This window comes from Giraffa tippelskirchi, chromosome 6 (assembly GCF_054371585.1).
Source record: "Giraffa tippelskirchi isolate mGirTip1 chromosome 6, T2T-mGirTip1v1.2.pri, whole genome shotgun sequence".
Classification (NCBI taxonomy): Eukaryota; Metazoa; Chordata; class Mammalia; order Artiodactyla; family Giraffidae; genus Giraffa; species Giraffa tippelskirchi.
The window spans coordinates 136,225,559-136,238,132 of NC_137280.1; the positions used below are offsets into that span (position 1 = coordinate 136,225,559).

The 12,574-nt window shown below is 40.7% G+C and overlaps 1 protein-coding gene across 5 annotated transcripts in view; it reads left to right on the plus strand.

The window, feature by feature from the left end:
• The window catches only part of LOC145508724 (uncharacterized), an 885,448-nt gene that overhangs the window by 537,033 nt on the left and 335,841 nt on the right, over positions 1-12,574 (plus strand). Inside the window, exon 12 of one of the 5 annotated variants that reach the window (XR_014055558.1) lies at positions 1,772-1,929. The exons of the other annotated variants lie outside the window; for them this stretch is intronic. The gene's annotated coding sequence lies outside the window, so the exon portion shown is untranslated. The remainder of the gene's footprint in view (positions 1-1,771; positions 1,930-12,574) is intronic. 5 annotated transcript variants of the gene reach the window in all.

Consider the following 12,574-nt stretch of genomic DNA (forward strand, 5'->3'; position numbering starts at 1 on the left):
CCTGATTTAAACCCAGGCAACTGACTCATTCTTAACCACTATGCTATAATAAATATTTTTAAATTATTTTTTTTCTAGAATTGTCATGTAGAAATTTAACAAAAATATAATCACTAATAATATGTTAATTATATTGAACATCCATTATTAATTCCTATAGATGAGTGACTAAATGTACTGTTAACACCAGTCTTCCAATAAATCCATGTTTGATTTTTTCTTTCTAATTCTAAAAAAGAAAGAAGTAGTGAGAGTTTTGCTCAGCAAACACTGGTGAATCTGGTAGAGAATTCAGTTTTCTTTTCACAGTGAGTCTCTTGGGTCCTGACAGTTGCATTTCAGTAAAAAGAAGGAATTGGTACATTAAGATGATTCACTTATATGTGAAATCTAAACAGCAAAACAAATAAGCAAACATAACTAAAGAAAAACAGAATCATAGATACAGAGGGCAAATAGGTGGTTGCTAGAGGATAGCGGAGGCAGGGAAGGAGAGAAATAGGTGAGGGAGACTAAGAAGTATAAGCTCAGAGATGATGGTGTTAACTAAACTTATAGTGGTAGCCACTTCATCATGGTATGAAGTCAAATCATTATGCTGTATACCTTAAACTTATACAGGGCTTTATTTCAATTGTATCTAAACAAAACTGAAAAAAAAAGAAAAAGATGTGAAGATGTGGAGGCAGCCAGGGAGGGCTCTTAGCGTTATGATATCTGTGTTGTGCAAAGAGGAGACAAATGTAACCAGCTTGCGGTAAGACTTGATTCCTAGAAAGAATAATGCTGTGATATCATTTTCTGGGGATTGTATTGAGTGTGTTTGAATGAGGTTTGAGTCAGATAAACTCATTCCAGAGTCTCTGGAGTCATAGGCAATGTGGCTTGCCTGTCACTAATAAGTGGTATGTCCTGGCAACCTATGCAAATAAAATCCTGCTTTCCTACTGATATTCATGGGTCACTAAGATATTCTTCAGTTAGAACTGTTGTCTTTTCTTCCTCTCCCATTAAATTTTTCTGGGCAGTTTTTAATATTTGAAATATATGACTATTTGTGAAAGGAGAGTGCTCTAAATGTGAAGAGTTGATTTAGAAAAGCAAATTTACCCTCATCAATTATTACAAGTTGCAATGCTTAAATAAATAGCATTTAAATAAATTTTCTTAAATCAAGGCACATATAAATTTATAAGAAAACATCAGGAAAAAACCCTGTATTGTATAACTGAATTTTGCTTACAGAGTAGAGCTTGTGTTCTCATCAAAAAATTTGTGAGGTGATGGATATGTTAATTAGCTAGATGGTTTGAATCCTTTCATAATGTTTACATATATCAAATCATCATGTTGTACACTTTAAACATATTGCAATTTTATTTGTCAATTATGGATCCAGAAAGCTGGGAAGATATTTACGTAATTAAGATTGACTCAGCAGAGTAATGTTAGGATGTTAGTGGCCAGGCTGGTGGGAAAACATGGCCTTAGTCTGGGAAATAGTCTATTTTGTCATACCTAGGAAGCAGCTCTGGGCCAGAGTAAGACCAATGTTCACCACTTGAAGGGAATTCAGGATAGGCAAATCTTTTTATTTGTGAGTAGCTCTTCCCACTCAGGCTGGTGTGAGTAAAGGAGAGTTTTGAAAGCTGACATGGGCATTTCATAAAAATGGAACATAACTATATATTTTGACTCTTGGACAACACAACTTTGAACTATACTGATTGTCTTATATTCAGTTTCTTTTTTTTTTTTTTTTTTTTTTTAGTAAATGCATAGAACAGTGCTACATTGTCCTCTGTAGTTGAATCTGTGGATACACAACAACAGGTGCAAAAGGCTGACTGTAAAATTAGACATGGATTTTCAACTGTGTACCTCTAACCCCAAGGTGTTCAAGAGTCAACTGTACTTTGCTTCAGAAAGGTATATGCTTAGCTAAAAAGGTCCTAATGATTGAGTTTCCTCTTTTCATTTTTCTTTCTCTGGTTGCATTTAAAAATGTTGATTGGTTTCTCTCTATAATACAGCTTTCTAAGACAACTTGTCAGTAAGAATGTGGCTGAAAATGACCACCCCATTATTACTCCATGTCTCCACATGACCTTGTAGTTTAAACATATACTTGTGTCTGATTATAGAGTTATTTTTTTCTTTTCGTTACTCAAATTCTCAAGGAAGAACACTCATTATTTGCTAGCCATTTAGTGGCTTGGCTTTCCTTGTGTTGCCTTTTTTGTGTGTGTTAGGTTGTACAATTGTCTATGACTTGTAGTGGATCACATGATAAAACACACCTACTTTTATTATTCCTCAACAGAGGTTTTTTCTATGATCCAACAGATGTTGGCAATTTGATTTCTGGTTCCTCTGCCTTTTCTAAATCCAGCTTGAACATCTGGAAGTTCACAGTTGATGCACTGTTGAAGACTGGCTTGGAGAAGTTTCAGCATTACTTTGTTAGTGTGTGAGATGTGTGCAACTGTGAGGTAGTTTGAAAATTCTTTGGCATTGCCTTTCTTTAGGTTTGGAATGAAAACTGACCCTTTCCAGTCCTGTGGCCAGTGCTGAGTTTTCCAAATTTGCTGGCATATTGAGTGTAGCACATTAACAGCATCATCTTTTAGGGTTTGAAATAGCTCAACTGGAATTCCATCACCTCTACTAGCTTTGTTTGTAGTGATGCTTCCTAAGGCCCACTTGACTTCATGTTCCAGGATGTCTGGCTCAATTGCCAACATCTGTTGGATCATTGTAAAAGCAAGAGAGTTCCAGAAAAACATCTACTTCTGCTTTGTTGACTACACCAAAGCCTTTGACTGTGTGGATCACAAAAAACTGTGGAAAATTCTTAAAGAGATGGGAATACTAGACCGCCTCACCTGCCTCCTGACAAATCTGTATGCAGGTAAAGGAGCAACAGTTACAGCTGGACATGGAACAACAGACTGGTTCTGAATTGGGAAAGGAGTGTTGTCAGGGCTGTATATTGTCGACCTGCTTATTTAACTTTTATACAGAGCACATCATGCAAAATGCTGGGCTGGTTGAAGCACAAGCTGGACTCAAGATTGCCAGGAGAAATATCAATAACCTCAGATACACAGGTGACACCACCCTTGTGGCAGAAAGTGAAGAAGAACTGAAGAGTCTCTTGATGAAAGTGAAAGAGGAGGGTGGAAAAGTTGGCTTAAAGCTCAACATTCAGAAAACTAAGATCATGGCATCTGGTCCCATCATTTCATGGCAAATAAATGGGGAAACAGTGAGAGACTATTTTTTTTGGCTCCAAAATCACTGCAGATGGTGACTGTGGCCATGAAATTAAAAGACTCTTGCTCCTTGGAAGAAAAGCTATGACCGACCGAGAGAGCATATTAAAAAGCAGAGACATTACTTTGCCAACAAATGTCTGTCTAGTCAAAGCTATGATTTTTCTGGTAGTCATGTATGGATGTGCGAGTTGGACTATAAAGAAAGCTGAGCACCGAAGTATTGATGCTTTTGAACTCTGGTGTTGGAGAAGACTCTTGAGAGTCCCTTGGACTGCTAGGAGATCCAACCAGTCCACCCTAAAGGAGATCAAAGGAGATCAGTCCTGAATATTCACTGGAATGACTGATGCTGAAGCTGAAGCTCCAATACTTTGGCCACCTGATATGAAGAACTGACTAATTGGTAAAGACCCTGATGCTGGAAAAGATTGAAGGCGGGAGAAGGAGATGACAGAGGATGAGATGGTTGGATGGCATCACCAACTAGATGGACATGACTTTGAATAAGCTCCGGGAGTTGGTGATGGACAGGGAAGCCTGGCGTGCTGCAGTCCATGGGGTCACAAAGAGTCAGACACGACTGAGTGACTGAACTGAACAATAGAGGTCGGGAGGGAAATTCTCTGAGAAGAGAATGTGGCCTTTTACTGGTCTCCTAACATTACACCCCACAGTGAGTCTCAGTAGAGCTTCTTTTTTAAAAAACAAAAACCTTTTTATTTTGTATCGGGGTATAGGAGAAGGCAATGGCACCCCACTCCAGTACTCTTGCCTGGAAAATCCCATGGACGGAGGAGCCTGGTAGGCTACAGCCCATGGGGTCGCTAAGAGTCGGACACGACTGAGCAACTTCACTTTCACTTTTCCCTTTCATGCACTGGAGAAGGAAATGGCAACCCACTCCAGTATTCTTGCCTGGAGACTCCCAGGGATGGCGGAGCCTGGTGGGCTGCCGTCTATGGGGTCGCACAGAGTTGGACACGACTGAAGCGACTTAGCAGCAGCAGCATAGCCGATGAACAATGTTGTGATTGTTTCAGGTGGACAGAAAAGCGATTCAGCCATACATGTACATATATCCTTTCTCCCCCAAGCTCTCCTCCCATCCAGGCTACCATATAACATTGAGCAGAGTTCCAGCAGGGCTTCTTTTTTAACCAGTGGTGTCACACTTTCTTTAATCACAGAGGTGTCATGTGTCTGTCCCTTGTCATCTGTATTAAGCAAGAGTCAAACCAGTGGCTGGTAGTTTGGGTGACAGGTCTCATTTACCAGAAGAAAGATACTGGCATGTGTGTGATCAAGGTTCCAGTTCAGTAAGCTTAGGCTTAGAATGGAATGCGAGTAGGTGTGAAAATCAGGAACCAACATAGAGGTTGTCTCACGTGGGTAGGCCACCGTTACATGTGTTATGAGCAGGCTTATGACTCAGAGCAGTGACAGTAAAAGCTACATGATGCATCAGAATCACCTGGGGAGATTAATCTCAGGGCACCTGCCCAGATCTAGTGATCTGCTGAGAAAATTGTTTTGACAAGATCACATGGTGAATCTAATGTTGGGTCAAGTTCAGAGACCTCTGACTTAGGAGGCCCTCGGTCGCCTGCACACAGTAGATTCTGAGTTAGCCTACAACAGCAGGAGCCTGGATTTGCATACTTCTAGTCGAGGATTCCTTTCTTTTTGTCTTTCTGCTGCCTTGAGAGTTAAAGAAGTACAGGTCAACATTCTTTTATATCAGAGAAACAGGGTTTGTCTTGGGTGACTGTTAGCTTTCATGCCATATGGTTAGGCTAGAAGAACTCGGGTAGATGTCTTAAGAGATTGAATGTTGAATATATGTGTCCCTAGCAAATGGGCTCTATCAATCACAAAAATTATATTTTAATGCAATGTTTTTCAGTACATACAGTGACAAAGGTTTGTTTGTTGCTGATGTTGTATATCTATACTGGGAATCCTGGGGGTTCTCCTATGAAGTTTTCTAGCTGAGGCAGAGGGAAAGGAGAACATGGCAAGAATATCTTGGTTTTTAAAGCTTGCACCCCAAACTGACACACATCAGTATAGTTAATATTTCATTGGCCACATCAAGCCCTTACTTCACGTAGGCAGGGAAGTATACTCTTACTCTTATGGGTCTCAAAGAAGAGAGCCATTCCTAAAACCTAGTGCAGGGATTTGGGCTTGTTTTCTACCACATTCCCAGCATTTAGAACAGTTTCTGGTACATGGTAGGTGCTTAAAAATATGGACTAAACAAACAAACAAAAGTAAACTAACAGTCTGTATTACCCAGGATTAACCCTGGTTCCTGACACAGTTCTGAAATTATCTTAGTTGGAACATCTTAGGTGATAACTCCAGAAAGGGCTACTTTTGGGAAAATTGTCCCCATATAGATTATTCGTGATTGGAAAGGCCTAAGCTTGAAGAGGATCTGGGCTACACGAGTCCCTAGTGGCATTCTACATTTTGAGTAGGGGTCATTTTTTCATGTTTCTACAAGAGTATGTGGCAGGTCAGTTGGAATAATTGTCTGATTCTCAGAATATTAAGTGTAGCATTGGGGGCAGGGAGTCATTTCGAGATTTCACATTAGAGCTCAGGGTAAAATTACCATATTGGGAATTACTGTCATGGGGATCCCCTTTTAACCAAAATGATGACTCCTCTTGGGGTTAACATTAGTTTTTACATGAAATGGCCAAAAGATTGCACGTAAGTGACTATCCTGGGAGGCCTGGCTCCGAAATTCGTAGGCACATTAAGATGAATGGCCATTTCTACTCTCCTGCCTTGTCCTCAGCAAGCATGGGTCCTCAGAGCCACTTTATGCCAAGAGAACAAATGTTTCCAAGTGCCCCTTCTGTTTCTGGGAAGTCTAAAACCTGCCCATAATTTGGCTAATTTGTAGTTGATCATGGGGAAGATAATGAGTAGGGGAAATTGAGGGAGCAGGGGACAGAGTTGCTAGGAAACAGATTTACTTCTCCCATCCAGACAAATAAACTAAAGAAATGGTGTTAATGATTCCGGTTACTGACATTCTCAGTTCCAAGGAAGCACAAATAAAATATGAAGTCGGGTTACCTTGAAAAAGCATCAGAGGTGGAGGCTCTGGCGATGAGGGTGGAACATGGCTGTTAATAGTACTTCTTAGACCAGATGTGCTGTTGAAAAGAAGTCTTTGATGGAAAGGACTTAGCATGGTATCTGCGTACAGGAGATGGGCAATAAATATTAGTCAAAATCATTATAGTTACATATATATGATCTATTTATAAATAAGTTATTTTAATCTCATCACCTTCTAAAAAGTTCTAGCCCTTTTGAGTCACTTAGTAATGTCCAACTTTTTGCAACTCCATGGCCTGTAGCCCACCCGGCTCCTCTGTGTGTGGGATTATCAGGAAAGAATACTGGAGTGTATTGCCGTTCCCTCCTCCGGGGGATCTTCCCAACCCAGGAATCAAACTTATGTCTCTTGTGTTTCCTTCATTGGCAGACAGATTCTTTACCATTAGTACAACCTTGGAGGCCCTCTAGCCTTTCTATTGACTGCAAATATGTCTTCCATTGCCTGTTAAAACTTTTCTGAACCTTTCTTTCCTCATTTCACCTCCTCTGCATTGATTGTTATAAGAGTTAGTGAGGTGAGATGTGTGTATGCAATTTGTAAATGCAATGATTTTTTAAAAATTTTATCTGCTTGTTTTTAATTGTGGTAGATACTACAGAAAATAAAACATTTGCTATCTAAATAGTTAAGTGTATAATTCAGTGGTGTTAGCTATGTTTACTGAATCTCTAGAATATTTTTTGTCTTGCAAAACCTAAACTGTCTGATAGACCAACTCCCTCAGCCCCTGGCAGCAGCAATCCTACTTTGGATCTCTATAAGTTTGACTATATTAGATCTAAGTGGAATCATACAGTATTTATCTTTCTGTACTAGCTTATTTCACTTAGCTTAATGTTCTCAAGGTTCATCCATGTAGCCGTGTATATCAGAATTTCTTTCCCTTTTAAGGCTGAATAACATTTCATTGTGTGTATAGACCATGTTTTTGTTATTCATTCATCTATTGACAACATTTGCCTTGCTTCCACCTCTTGGCTCTTATGCATCACACTGCATTGAATATGGGCATACACATATCTCTTCCAGATCCCGCTTTCAGTTATTTTGGATAAATACTGAGAAGTGGATAAACTTCATTAAATTTTATGTCTACAAAGGACATAGTTTGTCCTCATCATTATTGCTCATAGTCACTTCCCCAGACACAAGAGGGGAATTTTTACACAGGTCTTTGAGGTTCCTTCTCTGCTGCTCTCTGCTTTCTCTGCACCTCCAATCCCAGTCATCTCAGCAGCAGTGAACTCCGATCTTTTTCCTCAACCCAGCAAAACTATTTCTCTGCGTCACCATTTGGACAATGCCTTCAGGAAGAAAGCTGGTGTAAATGGGAAGCCTTTCTCCCATGTGCTTCTCTTCTGATGGCCCTGTATTAGTAACCATCCAACATATGAAAACAATTTTGTATCCATTTTGTTGTTGTTCAGTTTTATAGGACAGGTTAAATCTGTTATCATCTACTCCATCAAGGGTAGAACTAGAATTTAACCTAGGTGTCTTACATTTATACTTTATCCTGTTGGGAGAGGAAACAAACAAAAAAATCCTCCAAACAAACAGGCAAATTAAGAAAATAATTACAAATCAGGATACCTGCTAGGAAGAAAACAAAGGCACTGAAACATAGGCCTTCCCAGGTGGTGCAGTAGTAAAGAATAGCCTGCCAACTCAGGAGACAGAGGAGATGTGGGTTGATCCCTGGGTCGGGTGATCGCCTGGAGGAGGAAAGGGCAACCCACTCCAGTATGCTTGCCTGGAGAATGCCACGGACAGAGGCACCTGGTGGGCTATAGTCCGTAGCGTTGCAAAGAGTTGGACACGACTGAACACGCAACATAGGGAAGGTGTGGAAGGAGTATATGATTTGGGAATATGGTGATAAGAGGAGGCTTCTTTGAGGAGTTTTACATTGAGATTTAAATGATGAGTAGGACCTTACTATATGAAGCAGAGCTAAGAGGGGAGAACAGAAGGACATGCTAGATAGAAATATGGATTCTGAATAAGTGCTCCTGGCAAAAATTTATGTGACACAAACAAGGGCCAGAGTGCCAGGATAGGTAACTCATTATAACTCATATTAACAGCGAGAGGTCTGGAGACCTTGAAAGGGAGGGGAGAAAGAAGCCATCGCTATGTCTGGGGATTGGGTTTGGGCAGTGTTGGGGGGTGTGCTAACATGAGTGCTATCTTCAGATACCCCAAGAGCTATCATGGGGAGAACAGACAACACTCCAGCACATGGGCTGGCCAACTACAGCCCACAGGCCAATCCAGCCATGCAACTTGGAAACTGTGGATGGATTTTATACATTTTTAACTGATTACATTTTAAATGGCTATATTAGTACTTGTGTAATAGCCTCAATTTTGTTTCTGGCCCACAAAACAAGTTATTTATTTAGTACAGTTCAGTTCAGTCGCTCAGTCGTGTCTTGATTCTTTGCGACCCAATGAACCGCAGCACTCCAGGCCTCCCTGTCCATCACCAACTGCCAGAGTTTACCCAAACCTATGTCCATTGAGTCGGTGATGCCATCCAACCATCTCAGCCTCTGTCATCCCCTTCTCCTCCTGCCCTCAATCTTTCCCAGCATCAAGGCCTTTTCAAATGAGTCAGGTCTTCGCATCAGGTGGCCAAAGTATTTTAGTTTCAGCTTCAACATCAGTCCTTCCAATGAACACCCAGGACTGATCTCCTTTAGGATGGACTGGTTGGATCTCCTTGCAGTCCAAGGGACTCAAGAGTCTTCTCCAATACCACAGTTCAAAAGCACCAATTCTTCGGTGTTCAGCTTTCTTTATAGTCCAACTCTCACATCCATACATGACTACTGGAAAAACTATAGCCTTGACTAGATGGACCTTTGTTGACAAAGTAATGTCTCTGCTTTTTAATATTCTGTCTGTGTTGGTCATTACTTTCCTTCCAAGGAGTAAACGTCTTTTAATTTCATGGCTGCAATCACCATCTGAAGTGATTTTGAAGCCCAGAACAATAAAGTCAGCCACTGTTTCCCCATCTATTTGCCATGAAGTGATGGGACCAGATGCCACCATCTTAGTTTTCTGAATGTTGAGCTTTAAGCCAACATTTTCACTCTCCTCCTTCAGTTTCATCAAGAGGCTCTTTAGTTCTTCTTCTTCTGCCATAAGGGTGGTGTCATCTGCATATCTGAGGTTATTGATATTTCTCCCGGCAGTCTTGATTCCAGCTTGTGCTTCATCCAGCCCAGTGTTTCTCATGATGTACTCTGCATATAAGTTAAATAAGCAGGGTGACAATATACAGCGTTGATGTACTCCTTTTCCTATTTGGAACCAGTCTGTTGTTTCATGTTCAGTTCTAACTGTTGCTTCCTGACCTGCATACAGGTTTCTCAAGAGGCAGGTCAGGGGGTCTGGTATTCTCATCTCTTTTAGAACTTTCCACAGTTTATTGTGATCCACACAGTCAAAGGTTTTGGCATAGTCAATAAAACGGAAATAGATATTTTTCTGGAACTCTCTCTTTTTTGATGATTATTACCAAGCCCTTTAAGAAAAAGTTTGCTGACCCCTTGCTTTGTTTGAGGCAGTTGATGCTCACAGACTAAGGTTGTCCTTGCCAATTTTATTTAATACTGGTTCACTGTGGGGATTACAATAATTTCACAAGAGAGTAACAGGCAGGACAATGGCTCTTAAGCCATCAAGAAATAACATTTTGAGCCAATGATAGATTAATTACACTCCAGTTTCAGGCAAGGGGAGATGAAAGCAATAAATTCAAAATTCAGTTGAGACGTGCAAAACCAACCAGTTGGTTCTCAGGGGAAGTGGTTTAGTCAACTGAGAAATGGTATCCAGCTGTCAGCAGAAAAGCAAAAGTCACCTGTTGTTAGAGCTTGTTGCTAGGGAACAGTGGCATCACTGTTGACAGGCTAGATGATCTCCTAGGGGCCTTGGCACAGCTTTCATGACTGCTAGTAAAAGAATCACCTTTACCATGGAAGGAGCTAATGCCTCAGGGTCATTAGAGATCGGCAAAGGGTCACCTTGCCAGATGGAACACTATTCTATGGTCCTTATCAACTCTGAGGATTTATAGTCTAAACGTCCCCACCATAGTTGCTTCTTCATGTTCTTGTCAATAAGTGTCCAGCTGAGCTCCTGAGTGGTTACTGACAGCCACGGATTTGGATGATGACATCCTGACACACAGTTTCACCTTTATATCAAAACAGCTTCATTCTTAGAAATAACTTCACTCTGAAAAATAACTTCATCTTTGTCAGAAACAAGTAGACTTGACATCATACCAAACCACTACACGGCGCCCATGTTCTGGATCATTTGCAGGAATTTGATTTGCTGTAGCGAAAGGAATGAGTTAGCAAAGTTGGTATCAAAAATTCTCTAAAGGGAAGAGATTTTCCTGGGTGGAGTTTTGGAGGGGCCTCCCTCATAGGCCTTTCCTTGACCATCATCACACACTGGGTAGTTTTCCATCTACTCAGCCCATGCATGAGAGGATGTCATTTGGCTTCTTGAGAACAATGTGGAAGCATTGGACCAACTGGCCAAGAATTTGATTCTGTGAAATTGGACAGTTTTATATTTGGCAGAAATAACAGTTTGATTTGAAAACACCTAATTAGTGACTGTAGCTAATTGTTTCACTGAATTAAATTATTTTATCATCCCTCCAACTGGATTTAGGCCATAAAGTCCTTGAGTAACATGTTGCTATCTTAAATTAATCTGTTCCAGGTTGCCAACAACCAGGGGAAGACTAGTTCATAGTCTATAATGTGTGTGCTCAGTTGCTCAGTCATGTCTGACTGTTTGTGGCCCCGTGGACTGTAGCCCACCAGGCTCCTCTGTCCATGGGATTTCCCAGGCAAGAGTACTGGAGTGGGTTGCCATTTCCTCCTCCAGGGGATCTTCCTGACCCAGGGATTGAATCCAAGTCTCTTGCATCTCCCAGATTGGCAGGAGGATTCTTTACCACTTGAGCCACCTGGGAAGCCCCATAATCTGTAATAAACTAGGCTAATTTCCCAGAAACTAGGCCATGGGCCCAGGCACTTTAGAAGGAAAGTACTAGTTTCAGAGCAGTCTTCCCTAACAAAACCCACCCTGGTTTATGGTACAGAGTGGAATATGGTACAGATCTCATTCATGTATTTCTTTATCTGATAAGGAACTCACAGTCCAATGGGGAAAGTGAAAGTTGCTTAGTCATGTCCGACTCTTTGCGACCCCATGGATTATACAGTCCATGGAATTCTCCAGGCCAGAATACTGGAGTGGGTAGCCATTCCCTTCTCCAGGGGATCTTCCCAACCCAGGGATTGAACCTAGGTCTCCTACATTGCAGGTGGATTCTTTACCAGCTGAGCTACCAGGGAACCAATGCGGAGACAGATAGTAAGTATATAGGAAATTCAGTTAGTTTCTGCATTGCGATTGGGGAAAAAGCTTTCCATTACCCTCTTAGGGAACCTGGCCATGTCTGAAAATTAAGTTATTAAAGACGATTGACAGGAGAAAAGCATCCAAATGTTACTGAATTTTAACATGTGTATGAGAGTCTTCACAAGAAACTGAAGATTCTAAAAAGTGATCAGAGCAGGAAGCTATAACTTTCAGACAAAGAAAGAATAAATTTGTGAAGAACTGATAAGACAAAGGGGTTTGACCTAGGGATAGTCCAAGTAGGACTAGGTCATGATGAGGGTTAGTTTAACAAGGTTAGTTTGTAGATTCCTCTGGGCTGATAAAAGTCTGTCTCTAGAAAGAGAAGTATTTATATTCTGTCCATAGACAGAAAAGAAAGAATTTTTTCTGTGTTTACTGCTTCTTGATTGCCTCCAGCTTATGACCATATTATGTTAAAGGGGCAAATTTTGAAATTATATATTCTGATTTCCTTTTTTGCATTATGTCCAGAGCACTATAAAACATAGTTGGACGTTGAAGGAGGTCAAAGCAATTTTTATGGAGAAGATGATGCCTGGATAAAATCTTAAAGAATAGGATGAGTATATTCAGATGAAGGGTGTGGGTCAGCTGTGGCAGTATGTGGGTGGGAGAATTTAGGCAGTAGAAAGGATGAACCATGAAAAAATTTAATGCATTTAGAAAATTTCAGAGAATTCAGTATGAATAG